This window comes from Sceloporus occidentalis, unplaced genomic scaffold (assembly GCF_023333645.1).
Source record: "Sceloporus occidentalis isolate IW3139 unplaced genomic scaffold, rSceOcc1.0.p SCAF_372, whole genome shotgun sequence".
Lineage (NCBI taxonomy): Eukaryota > Metazoa > Chordata > Lepidosauria > Squamata > Phrynosomatidae > Sceloporus > Sceloporus occidentalis.
In genome coordinates this window covers 392,501-406,079 of record NW_028317352.1, presented here as the reverse complement: position 1 = coordinate 406,079, position 13,579 = coordinate 392,501, and positions in this window count along the sequence as shown.

Below are 13,579 nucleotides of genomic sequence, written 5' to 3'. Positions count from 1 at the left end.
AACTATTATTCATCTCAGCAGCAACCAAGCAGAATAACTCAACAAAGTATCACCCATCAGGCAAATCCTATAGCCTTTCTAAAGTCTTGCACTCTCTGATAAAATGCATTGACTGCCTATCTTTTCAGATTATTCAAGCAGAAGTTACACTGTCAGTAAATTATCTCTGTGAAGAATAGATAAAAAATATAGTTTGATTCAAATGCCAGTGTTAGCCATCATTTTCAGATGCTGGGAACAGTGAATGATGGCATCGACACTGTTGACACTGTTGATGACAGCATAATGCAACAATAGACACTTGCTTTCTGGAAATCTTCCCTGCACACTCAGAGTGTGCAGGGAAGGGACATGGAGGGAGATATAGATATTGGTAGCTACCTCGCAGTGTGTGTCAGGGTTCCAGTCGGTATATCTGAAAGTCACTTCTTCTATAGGATGAAGAATTGGTGATCTCAAACAGATACAGGTCTGACGTTTTTTTTCTTCATGGGAACTTTTTGTTTTAAAGGGATAACAGCTGCCAGCTACGTAGGTGGCGGCTCAGGTTGGTCTCCCTGTGTAGGAGCAGGATTGGGCTTAGCACTCGGCTGGAGGAAGACAGGTGTCTACTGTAACCTTTCTCTTTGGCGCCATCTGATTAAGCAATGGGGGGTGTCTGTGCAACAATACTTCCTCAAGTCAGAGATGCGATGATCATTCATAACAGAATTTTTTGTAGCATTTGGTGTTTCCAGATATGGCTGTTAGTGCAAGATACTTAATTCTAGACCTGCTTTCTAAAGCCATGATGACTTTATCCAGTTTATTGCAGGCTGTCTTTATGGGCTTTATGGTGAGGGATATTCTGCTTTTGCATTTAATTTCTACTTCAATAAAGTGGTACACATTTTAGTATAGAAGAATTAGTTTGCTCTATTTCAAAAGATAACCATTGCCAACGGTTTTCTTTGGCAGTGTTTTAAACAGAAAACAAATTCATGTATCAATGTCAATATGTTTAAAGTGTACCAAACCTTTAAACTTTTTACCATTCAGACGATAGCCATAGCCATATCCATTTGCAATTAATGTTTCTGAACATTACTTGTGTAACTTTAATGTTTGTTGGACAGGATTACCAAGAACTGGAGCTCATGTTGAACCACTGGCGCTGTTCATATTGTTCATAACCCATACGTCGTGCCAATAGATTTGAGCAAAGCACTGTAAGCAGCGTAGAAGCAAATGGTTAATGGATCTTTCCTTGAGGTCATTGGAAGAAACTAAGATAAGTGGCTTTCTATTTATAATTTTTGATGCACACTGTCACTTGATGGTTAAAGTTTATTATCTTTTATTGGTGATTTAAAGTGATTTGCTGCACTGTTATCTACACTATATATTTTGTACAAATAAGTGCCAATTATCACACACTATAATTATTCATGGTTAATCACTCAAACCACATACTTAAAAAAACCATACTGGAAAAACAAGCATTTTTCTCTGCTCTGGTAAGCAGAGCTGTAGAGTTAACACAAAATCCTGGAGCCCTACGCTCTGCTATGGACTCCTTCATACTTATGTATCCTTGTAATCATGGTAGGTGTGTATGTGAGACCCGTCTAAAGCGACGGTGGTGTCTGTTGGCACATCTGGGCTATGGTGATCGTGATATGGGTGTATGTGAGACAAGCTTAAGGCCGCCGTGATGTCTGTTGGTACACATGGCCTAAGGTGACCCTGATATGGGTATATGTGAGACTGGCCCAAGGCGACAGTGGTGTCTTTTGGCTCATCCGGCCTAAGGCGACAGTGATATGGGTGTATATTAGGGCTGCATCTAACGATTATTTTCATTAGTTGTCCGATTATTTTTTCGATTATTCGATTAATCAGATAAAAAAATAAATGTAATTTTTTCATTTATTTAAAATAATTTAATAAACAAACAGGATGTTAAAAACAAATAGCAGAATAAGAAACCTTTGGTAAAAATGCATGTTGTTTTTATTTCCCATCCTGCCCCATTTGAGCCCAGGCTTGCCCCACTGCCTCCCAGATATGCCACTCTGCCCTCCCCACATATGCCATATATCCCCAGATATGCCACTCTGCCCTCCCCACATATGCCTTATATACCCCTTATGCCTTACACCCCCTGATATGCCACTCTGCCCCCTGATATGCCTTATACCCCCAGATACGCCACTCCGTCCTCCCCAGATATGCCTTATACCCCCACACATGCCTTATACCCCCCAGATATGCCATAGTGCCCTCATAGATTCACAGACTTGTTCACAGCTAACTGACACAATACTTTATTTAGATTCCCCTTAGTTTGCACCCCTTAACCTCTAACAGCACCTTAAGTTAACCTTATTAAATTAACCCTCAGCACTAAATTAACCCTAAATATCCCATTAACCATAACTGCCCCTTAATTAACCCTAAAGACCCCATCAATCACAACTGCCCCTAAATTAACCCTAAAGACCGAATCAACCATAACTGCCCCTAATTTAACCCAACGACCCCATTAACCATAACTGCACCTAAATTAACCATAACTGCCCCTCAATTAACCCTTAAGAGCCCATCAACCTTTACTGCCCCTTAATTAACCCTAAAGACCCCATTAACCAAAACTGATCCTAAATTAGCCCTAAACACCCCATCAACCATAACTGCCCCTAAATTAACCCTAAAGACCCTATTAACCATAACTGTCCCTAAATTAACCATAACTGCCCCTAAATTAACCCTAAAGACCCCATTAACCAAAACTGTCCCTAAATTAACCCTAAAGAGCCCATCAACGATAACTGCCCCTAAATTAACCCTGCAGACCCCATTAACCATAAATGCTCCTAAACTAACCCTAACGACCCCATTAACCATAACTGCCCTTCAATTAACCCTAAACACCCCATCAACCATAACAGCCCCTAAATTAACCCTAAAGACCCCATTAACCATAACTGCCACTAAATTAACCCTAAACACCCCATAAACCATAACTGTCCCTAAATTAACCCCCACATCCCCTAATTTTCAGCAGCCCAAATATTAGTTTTATACTTACCGTTTGATGAGTTGCTGAGCAGTGTGGACACTATAAGGGAAGGGGCAGGGGGCGCCAATCATCAGTGTGACTGCAGGGAGGGACATAAGTAGTAACTGCTGTAAGTGACATTGAATGAACCGATTTATAAAATGAGTGGTAGTTTTCAGAGCATTTTCTCTGAAAAAACCCTCATCTTATAATTGATAAAATCGATTCAACTAATCGATAATGAAATGCATTGGCCAGGATTTTCATTATCGATTATTATTAATTTTATGGATTAGTTGTTGCAGCCCTAGTGTATATGAGACAGGCTAAAAGCGATGGTGGTGTCTGTTTGCGCAATCGGCCTAAAACGACCATAGTAGGGGTGTATGTGGGAGTGACTGAAGAAGACGTTGGTGTTTGTTACCACATCCGTCCCTAGGCAACATGATATGGGTGTTTGTGAGACTGGCTGAGGGCGACGGTGGTGTCTGTTGGCACATCCGGCCTAAGGAGATTTTGATATGGGTATATGTGAGATTGACAGAAGGCGACAGTGGTGTCTATTGGCACATGGGACCTAAGCTGACAGTCATATGGGTATATGTGACAGTGGCCGAAAGCAACTGGTGTTTGTTGGCGCATCCGGCCTATGGCGACCGTAGTAGAAGTGTATGCTAGACTGGCGGAAGGCTACGGTGGTGTCTGTTGGCACATCCGGCCTCAGTTCACTGTGATATGGGTACATGTGAGAGTGGGTGAAAGCAACTGGGTGTATGTTAGCACTACTGTTCTAAGGCGACAGTAATAGGGGTATACGCAAGACTAGCCCAAGGCGACGGTGGTGTCTGTTGGCACATCCGGCCTATTGCAACCATAGTAGTTTGTGAGACTGGCTGAAGGCGACGGTGAGTAGTTTGTGAGACTGGCTGAAGGCGACCGTGGTGTCTGTTGGCACATCCGGCCTCAGGTGACTGGGGTATCTGTTAGCACATCCGGCCTCAGGTGACTGGGGTATCTGTTAGCACATCTGGCCTATGGCGACCGTGGTAGAGGTGTATGGTAGACTGGCTGAAGGCGACGGTGGTGTCTGTTGGCACATCGGGCCTCAGTTCACTGTGATATGGGTACATGTGAGAGTGGGTGAAAGCAACTGGGTGTATGTTAGCACTACTGTTCTAAGGCGACAGTAGTAGGGGTATATGCGAGACTGGCCCAAGGCGACAGTGGTGTCTGTTGACACATCCGGCCTCAGGTGACTGTGATATGGGTATTTTTAATAGTGGCTGAAAGCGACTGGGGTGTCTGTTAGCACATCTGGCCTATGGCGACTGTGGTAGAGGTGTATGGTAGACTGGCTGAAGGCGACGGTGGTGTCTGTTGGCACATCCGGCCTCAGTTGACTTTGATATGGGTACATGTGAGAGTGGGTGAAAGCAACTGGGTGTCTGTTAGCACAACCGTTCTAAGGCGACAGTAGTAGGGGTATATGCGAGACTGGCCCAAGGCGACGGTGGTGTCTGTTGGCACATCCGGCCTAAGGAGATTGTGATATGGGTATATGTGAGATTGACAGAAGGCGACAGTGGAGTCTATTGGCACATGGGACCTAAGCTGACAGTCATATGGGTATATGTGAGAGTGGCCGAAAGCAACTGGTGTTTGTTGGCGCATCCGGCCTATGGCGACCGTAGTAGAGGTGTATGCATGACTGGCTGAAGGCGACGGTGGTGTCGATTGGCACATACGGCATCAGGTGACTGTGATATGGGTATTTTTAATAGTGGCCGAAAGCGACTGGGGTATCTGTTAGCACATCTGGCCTATGGCGACCGTGGTAGAGGTATATGCTAGACTGGCTGAAGGCGACGGTGGTGTCTGTTGGCACATCCGGCCTGCGACAACCGTGATATGAGTGATTGTGAGATTGGGTAAAGGTAACGGTGGTGTCTGTTGGTGAATGTGATGAGTCAGCCGTGATATGAGTGAATGTGAGATTGGGTAAAGGCAACGGTGGTGTCTGTTGGCACATCCAGCCTTAGTTCACTGTGATATGGGTACATGTGAGAGTGGGTGAAAGCAACTGGGTGTATGTCAGCACTACTGTTCTAGGGCAACAGTAGTAGGGGTATATGCAAGACTAGCCCAAGGCGACGGTGGTGTCTGTTGGCACATCCGGCCTATTGCAACCATAGTAGTTTGTCAGACTGGCTGAAGGCGACGGTGAGTAGTTTGTGAGACTGGCTGAAGGCGACGGTGGTGTCTGTTGGCACATCCGGCCTCAGGTGACTGTGATATGGGTATTTTTAATAGTGGCTGAAAGCAACTGGGGTGTCTGTTAGCACATCTGGCCTATGGCGACCGTGGTAGAGGTGTATGGTAGACTGGCTGAAGGCGACGGTGGTGTCTGTTGGCACATCCGGCCTGAGTCAACCGGGATATGAGTGAATGTGAGATTGCGTAAAGGCAACGGTGGTGTCTGTTGGCATATCCGGCCTCAGTTGACTGTGATATGGGTACGTGTGAAAGTGGGTGAAAGCAACTGGGTGTCTGTTAGCACAACCGTTCTAAGGCGACAGTAGTAGGGGGTATATGCGAGACTGGCCCAAGGCGACGGTGGTGTCTGTTGGCACATCCGGCCTATTGCACCCATAGTAGAGGTGTATGCAAGACTTGCTGAGGGCGACGGTGGTGTCTGTTGCCACATCCAGCCTAAGTCATATGGGTATATGTGAGAGTGGCCGAAAGCAACTGGTGTTTGTTGACACATGCGGCCTATGGCGACCGTAGTAAAAGTGTATGCAAGCTTGCTGAAGGCGACGGTGGTGTCTGTTGGCACATCCGGCCTCAGTTGCCTGTGATATGGGTACATGTGAGAGTGGGTGAAAGCAACTGGGGTGTCTGTTAGCACAACCGTTCTACGGCGACAGTAGTAGGGGTATACGTGAGACTGACCCAAGGCAACGGTGGTGTCTGTTGGCACATCCGGCCTACGGCGACCGTAGTAGAGGTGTATTCAAGACTGGCTAAAGGCGACGGTGGTGTCTCTTGGCACATCCGGCCTGAGTCAACCGTGATGTAAGTAAATGTGAGATTGGCCAAAGGTGACGGTGGTGTCTGTTGGCTTAACCAGCCTAAAACCGTAATAGGGTTATATGCGAGACTGGCCCAAGGCGATGTTGGTGTCTGTTGGCACATCCGCATAAGGTGACTGTGAAATGGGTATATGTGAGAGTGGCGAAGGCGACGGTGGTGTCTGTGGGCACAACCGGCCTACAGTGACCGTAATAGCAGTGTATGTGAGACTGGCCTAAATTGACCATAATGTGGGTGTATGTAAAATTGGCAGAAGACAACTGTGCTGTTTCTTTGCGCAACCATTCTAAGGCGGCAGTAGCAGGGGTGTATGTGAGACTTGCCAAAGGCGACGGTGGTGTCTCTTGGCGCAACCGACCCAACGCAGCCACAGTACGGGTGTATGCGAGACAGGCCAAAGGTAGATGGGATGTCTTTTGGTGCAACCGGCCTAAGGCGGCAGTAGTAGGGGTGTATGTGAGACTTGCCGAAGGTGACGCCGGTGTCTGTTGGTACATGCGACTTAAGGCGACAGTCATATGGGTATATGTGAGAGTGGCCAGAAGCAACTAGTGTTTGTTGGCACATGCGGCCTATGGTGACCGTAATAGAGGTGTATGCAAGACTGACTGAAGCTCACGGTAGTGTCTGTTGTGACATCCGGCCTGAGTCAACCGTGATATGAGTGAATGTGAGAGTGGCCTAAAGCGACTGGGGTTTCTGTTAGCACATCCGGCCCATGGCGACCGTAGTAGAGGTGTATGCTAGACTGGCTGAAGGCGACGGTGGTGTCTGTCGGCACATCCGGCCTCAGTTGACTGTGATATGGCTATATGTGAGAGTGTCTGAAAGCGACTGGGGTGTCTGTTAGCACATCCGGCCTATGACGACTATTGTAAAGGTGTATGCAAGACTGGCTGAAGGCCCTAGGCTGAGTGCGCTATAGGCCGGTGCCTACCTTGCCCGTAGGTAGTATCGGCCCTGTGTGCAATGCCAATGCAATTTATGCCCTCATACCATGGGGGAAAAATAGTGTGCAGAAAAAAGCAACAACAAAAAAAACATTGGGTATTTCTAAACAAAACTCAAGACAAACAGTATAATCTATTTAGCAGGTTTTTTTCATTATTTTTAGCAAAAGTGAGAAAAAGTCATTTTTTAGCTGTGGTGACTCTCGTGAGAGTAGTCACCACAGCTAAGAGTAGGCCTTTTTTAATCTTTTTCAATTTATATATGATTAAAAACGTGTTACACTATATTGTATTTCCCTTGTGCTTTCTACGGTATGAGCCTGCGCCATCTGCTATATGTTGGAGGTTGGGATCTGAAAAAAAGAAAAGAAAAAAAGACAAGCAGATATACTGAGCAGTATTTTAATCTGTGAGTGGAACTACAAAGGGGGAGATTGTGTATTTAAAATCGTATCACACAGTGTGTACGATGTTTGATTTTTTCTATTTTATAATTGCCTGATATTTGAGGAAAAAGAAGAGGAAGATAAATTGTATTCTCAAATGAAGCTCTTCAGGACCATCTAACAGTTTACTTAAGTATCATGTTTTACTTTTGTGATAATACTATTTTGTTATATTCTGTTACAATTGTATCATAGGGCTCCACCTGTAGAAATGTTGCAGGAACAGTGTGCAATCTGACCTTCAATAGACTGCATTGTGTCAAGCGATTATGCTCAGGAAGGGACACCAACAAGGAGCAAACTAAAGGAATGGGATGCTCTATAACTCTTGAAAAAAAAGCAAATCAACTCCTTTCTGACCTTTAGGGTCCACCCTCCATTGAATGCTGTTTAGTACACTTCATAAAGTTATTCCATGGGGTTTACTAAAAAGAAACATATATGCATGGAAAGACATATCCAAACCACCAAGCATATCTGTTTAGATCTCCCTTCCCACATTTCACTTGGTCTCCTCTCACATCTCCAACACCAGGGGGCCTCAAATTAAAAGTAAAAAAGTTAAATCCACATAGTTTCAAATATCACATTAAAATGTCACTTAAAAGGAAATGTAAAATGTAATCTTTTCAATAACATTTATGGATTAGCATCTTAGTGATTTACACTTGCACATTTTGTTCTTTTAAATAAAGCTGTAGTATTTAGTTATATGCTTCAATGTGCTTTGTGACCAATGGAACCTCTCCTGCCAGCTATCATTGTGTCATCATACTAGAAGTCTCATATGTTACGCTGGCTCTCCACACACACACACAGAGCGCAAACACTTTTGAAGGACCATCTCAAGACAGCTGGCTACCTGGCAAAATGATCTGCGGAGTGTCGGCTCCCCGGCAAAGAGATCCGCAGAGCGTCAGGTTTCCATCAACAGATTTGAAGACTGTCAACGTTTCTATGTATTTCTTGTTGCTATGACATTTTAAGAAAAAAATTCTTTACATTTTAGTACTAGTCAGAGTTAGCCTCTTAGTGCCCAGAGGGAGGGGCAGTTCTTCGAGCCATGGCTTCCCAGAGATTTCCTTCAATAAAACAAGGTTTTTTCTTTCCTCCGTGCTGAAGAATGACTCTTCGTGAGTCCAGAGGCAGCTCCATCTTTAAACTATCCATACAATGTTTACTATTAAATAAAAAGGTTTGTTCTCATAATTGTTGCGGTCTATGAGTAATTCTTTCAAATTAATATCACCTTTAGTTAAAATGGTATTATTCCAAAAAGTCTACAATGCTGTGCTAATGAAACTTATTTTTGGACTACCAATTTGATTTTATGTCATTGAAATTTGGTGTTACTGTGAAATTGACATCAAATGTTTTAGTTATTTATTGTAAAAACACATCTAACTAATTTAACACATCTATTAAAACTAAAGCATACACAGTCGTTAGCTGAATGTGTTCAATGACGAAAGCAAAAAGAACACCTTTGTCGCCAACTTTCTGTGTGACACAGATCCAGACGGGTATTGACAATGCCGGCACCGGTACTATTGTTCTTGTCTCGTCTACCGTTTGCCGGAGAACTCGCCGCAAAAGTTCTTCTCCCAGCAAAACAGTACAAGTGGAAAAACCCCAAGTAACGTCCACCAGGGTACCGATGATCCTAACAGTGAGGAGGCTCCAGAATAAGTAGATAAATATGTTAAAATGATAGTTCTTGAGTATGCCAGGTGAAGTTTCTGAAACTGAATACCACAGAGAATGGGAAAATCGTGTCTGGGGCACGATTCGCTAAATTAGTGAAACCACAAAAAAACAAATGTAGTCAAGCTCAGAATCACAACCAGAGCGGGACGTCAGGCGTCCAAAGGTCATACACTAGATGGCTAGTCAGGGGTTAAATTCCAGAGCGCGTAGTCAGGCGGACCGGGTCATACACAGGACGGAAACAAATTCGAATCGCTGAGCAAAAGGAAGGTCAGGAACGCCAAGGGTCGGGAACACGCCGAACAAAAATGCAACCGACTTGATATCAAAGCGAGGACCACGCCAGGGTAAAGAGACTGGAACCTCCGGATTTTTTAATCCTGCACCGGCTGAAGCCACGCTCCTCCAGCAGGGGAAGCTCTCGTGAGAGAGGATCCCTTGCCCGCCACTCTCCCCTTACCCCGACGCAAGGTATGTCTAGCAGGAATCCGGGAGCGGGTCACAGTTCTGTACCTGTTCCAGCCCCCACAACAGAGCCAAGACATGAAGTGGGCGGCTGAGCTTCTTTGCCTTTTTATATAAAGAGCTTTCTTTTACAACAGCTAACGCAATGTCCAAATATAACCAAGCGTCTGTAATAAACGACCGTTTAAACCCAAAATCTTTATGCATGTCATTTTTATGACTTGATAGAAACACAGAATTTGACCACAGATGAGAACTGTAGAGATCATCCTTGCCACTGAAAGCTTAATTGCTAAAGTGATTAAACCTGTATATTCCCCCAAGCACTAGCCGAGACTTAGTGTAGGGGTAAAACAGAATTTTCTTTACTAAGGAAAGCACACACACACATATATATATATATATATATATATATATATATATATTTACAGCAAACATGATTGGATTAAAGGTATAATCCCATCACCCACCAGGCAGCCCAGAACCACCATACAGGTCTATGGCCAGCTATGCCCACCCGAAAAAGAGTCACTATTTCAGGGTGATCCCGGTAGAGCGGTGTCAATCCCGGGGTACCATTAGAGAGCTCAGCGTCCAAAGATTCTATGATCCAAAAAGCGACGTGATCGGGACTGGCCGCCGTGCCGGTAGTGTACCTGGTGGGGGGTGGTCCGCCTGGCGTGCCGCTCACTGAGGGGTGCCGGCACGCCTCCGAAAACGAAGCGCGCGGCAACTGTGGCTGTGCGTCAGGACTTGATGTCAAATCCCGGCGCACAACACTGAAGCCACGCCCACCGTCTTCCGCACACCGGAAGGACAGGACACAGAAGAGGGAGAAGAAGAGGAAGAATGAAGAGGAGTAGGAAAAGTGACAGTGCCAGAGGAAAGGTAGGAAAATATTAGTAAGTGTGTGAGAGGGATGGGTGTTATGCTGTAGTTTATGATGAATGTTTGTGAATGAGGGTTTCAGATTGCATGGAAGTGTGGGGGGATAGCATGGCATAGGGAGGCTGCCTAGGCATGATAGGAGTGTAATTGCTGTTGTCAATTTTTTTTTTTTTTTCGTCCAATAATGCAATAACAGTATTAATAGATATATATGGTTGCAAACAGCAATCACACGTCTATCCTTATGCTAAGTCAGCCAGTACATGCTAGAACTTGGGCATGATAGGATTGTGATTGCTGTTAATTATATGTGTATATTTATATATATATATATATGTATATATATATATATATATATATATATATATTAATATTGTTATCGATTTTTTTTTTGTCTAATTTTGGTGTGTTACTTACAAATAAAGTATTTGAAACGTTTTTATTTTCGGTTTTGGCCAAATGAATACTGAATTTTCAGTTTAGGTCCAGAATTTTAATTTCGGTGCATCCCTACTATATACTAAGCCAGTCACTGAAGTGGTAGGCCTACACCACATCAATGTTTGGCTTAGTATACAGTGATAGGGGTTGTACTGCAGTATTGTCAGTGTCTGGCTCAATGTATAGGCACACATTGACAGTGGTACAGCGTAATCCCTAAGTATATAATGATAACAGTTATGCTGTACCCCTGTCAATGTTTGCCTAACCATAGAAACTATGCAGTTTTAAAGTGTGTGTGTGTGTGTGGGGGGGGGGGCACATACAGGATCTGCCACAGGTGCCAAATACTCTAGGTACGCCCCTGCATCATGCAGCAGTCAGACCCAATGGCCATTCCTCAGCTCTTTGTCCCACGTCTTAAAAGAGGTGGGATAAAGAGCTGAGGCACGGCTATTGGGCGGCGCGGTGCGTGCACGCCGGCCGCTTTAATTTCATTAGGCGCCGGTGGAGTGACTGCTATCAATGTCGCTCGCAACCGCTTTGGTGGCGCAATGGGCCACTTGACTAGACTTGCTCCCCAGGCCTTAGGCTGCCAGCCCTCCCCTGGTCACCAGTTTGACCAACCACAAGAGAAACAAAGGACATTACAGAAGTGGGCAGCAGAGGTAAGCTTAACATTGGAAGCTTTTAGCTAATTACTAAAAACCATATACCGTATTTGCTAGATTATAAAACGACCCTGATTATAAGACGACCCCCCAAATCTTAATATTAATTTAGGAAAAAAAGAAAAAGCCTGAATATAAGACGACCCTATAGGAAAAAAGTTTTACCAGTAAATGTTAATTCATTTAAACTATTTTTTTAATAAAAGCTATGACTGAGAAAAATATTTTGGTTTTATTTCCTTCTATTTTCCAACCTGCCCCCCAGTAACGCACATCTGCCCCAGAAATGCCTTATACCCCCTATATACCACTGTGCCCCATGATATGCCTTTTAACCCTCTAAATGCCACTGTGCCCCTTGATATGCCTTTTAACCCTATATGCCACTTTGCCCCATGATATGCCTTTTAACCCTATATGCCACTCTGGCACTTAGAGGGTTAAAAGGCATATTATGGGGAAGAGTGGCATATAGGGAGGTTTAAGGCATTTCAGGAGGCAGAGTGGCGTATAGAGGGTTAAAAAGCCATTTCTGGAGGCAGAGTGGCATTAAGGGGGTTAAAAGGCATTTCACAAAGCACCCTGCCTCCAGAAATGCCTTATGCCCCCCATTTAACACTCCCCCCCGCCCCACTTACCGGTACTTCTGAGTCTCCTGTCATGTAGCTGGGGCAGCGTGTAGACTCACGCTGCAGCCGGAAGGAGGCGTGGCTAGCAGCGGGGGTTGTCTGCGTGCCACACCGGTGCGGGGAACTCTGATCTTTTGACAGCCGGGGAAGGTCTGCATCAGACTAGCATTTGCTCTGAAAAAAAACCTCTTATAATCGAGCAAATACGGTATTTTTATGTAAGTAACATTCTATAAAGCGTTGTCAACATTTCATGAGGATTTTAAAAAAACAAAACAAAAAGATTTTGTCTTTAACCCCTTCAATCCCGGAGAAATTTTGCCATTTTTGCGCTATGTCGGTTCAGCGATGATTCTCTTTTACTGTGAATAGTGTACCCATATAAACTATATATTGTTTTTTCAAGGAGAGATAGAGCTTTCTTTTGATACCATAGTTGGATGATTAGCTGAAAATTTAGAATTAGAAATTTAGTAAAAAGTAGCAAGAATTAGAAAAAAAAATCTGTGTTTTTTTCATTTTCCCTCTGAATCCTCACAAAATTAGGTAAAAAGACAGAAAATTCCATCCAGATTTATCCATTTAGGTGTCCTGTAGATGTCGATGTGCCCAAAGTGCCCGTTCCCGGCCGCCTAAGTTGATCGCGGCCGGCCGGCAGTTTTGCTCTAAGTCCCCGTTTTTGGCAGGCCAAGTTGCTTGGGAAACCCTGGAAGTCTATGAGGTCGGATTTGCCGGCCGCATCCGACCCTCGCTCCATCGAAGTCGGCATGCCTTGCCGGATTTTCCCGGTGGTGACGTGGAACTCCGTCCCGGTTCGCCAGGGACGTCAGGCACCCTCCGCCGGATATATAGGGAAGCTGCTGCTGCTTGTTCCAGAGAGCCGGCTCCCAACGACCTCGCGAAGCCCAGCCCGGGTGCCGGCCATGTCCCGGCCCCGGCCCCGGGAACCCCACCGTCCTGTAGACCTCCGAGGGTCCCGCCCGGGGCTCCACGGACCTCGGGAGGACCAGCCCGGGTGCCGCACCGGCGGTCCAACCCGCCCATGTCCCGGGCCGTGTCCCGGGAACACCACCTTGGGGCAGACCCCCGAGGGTCCCGCCAGGGGCTCCACGGACCTCGGGGTGCCCAGCCCGGGTGCCGCACCGGCGGTCCAACCCGCCCAAGTCCCGGGCCGTGTCCCGAGAACACTACCTTGGGGCAGACCCCCGAGGGTCCCGCCAGGGGCTCCCCGGACCTCGGGGTGCCCAGC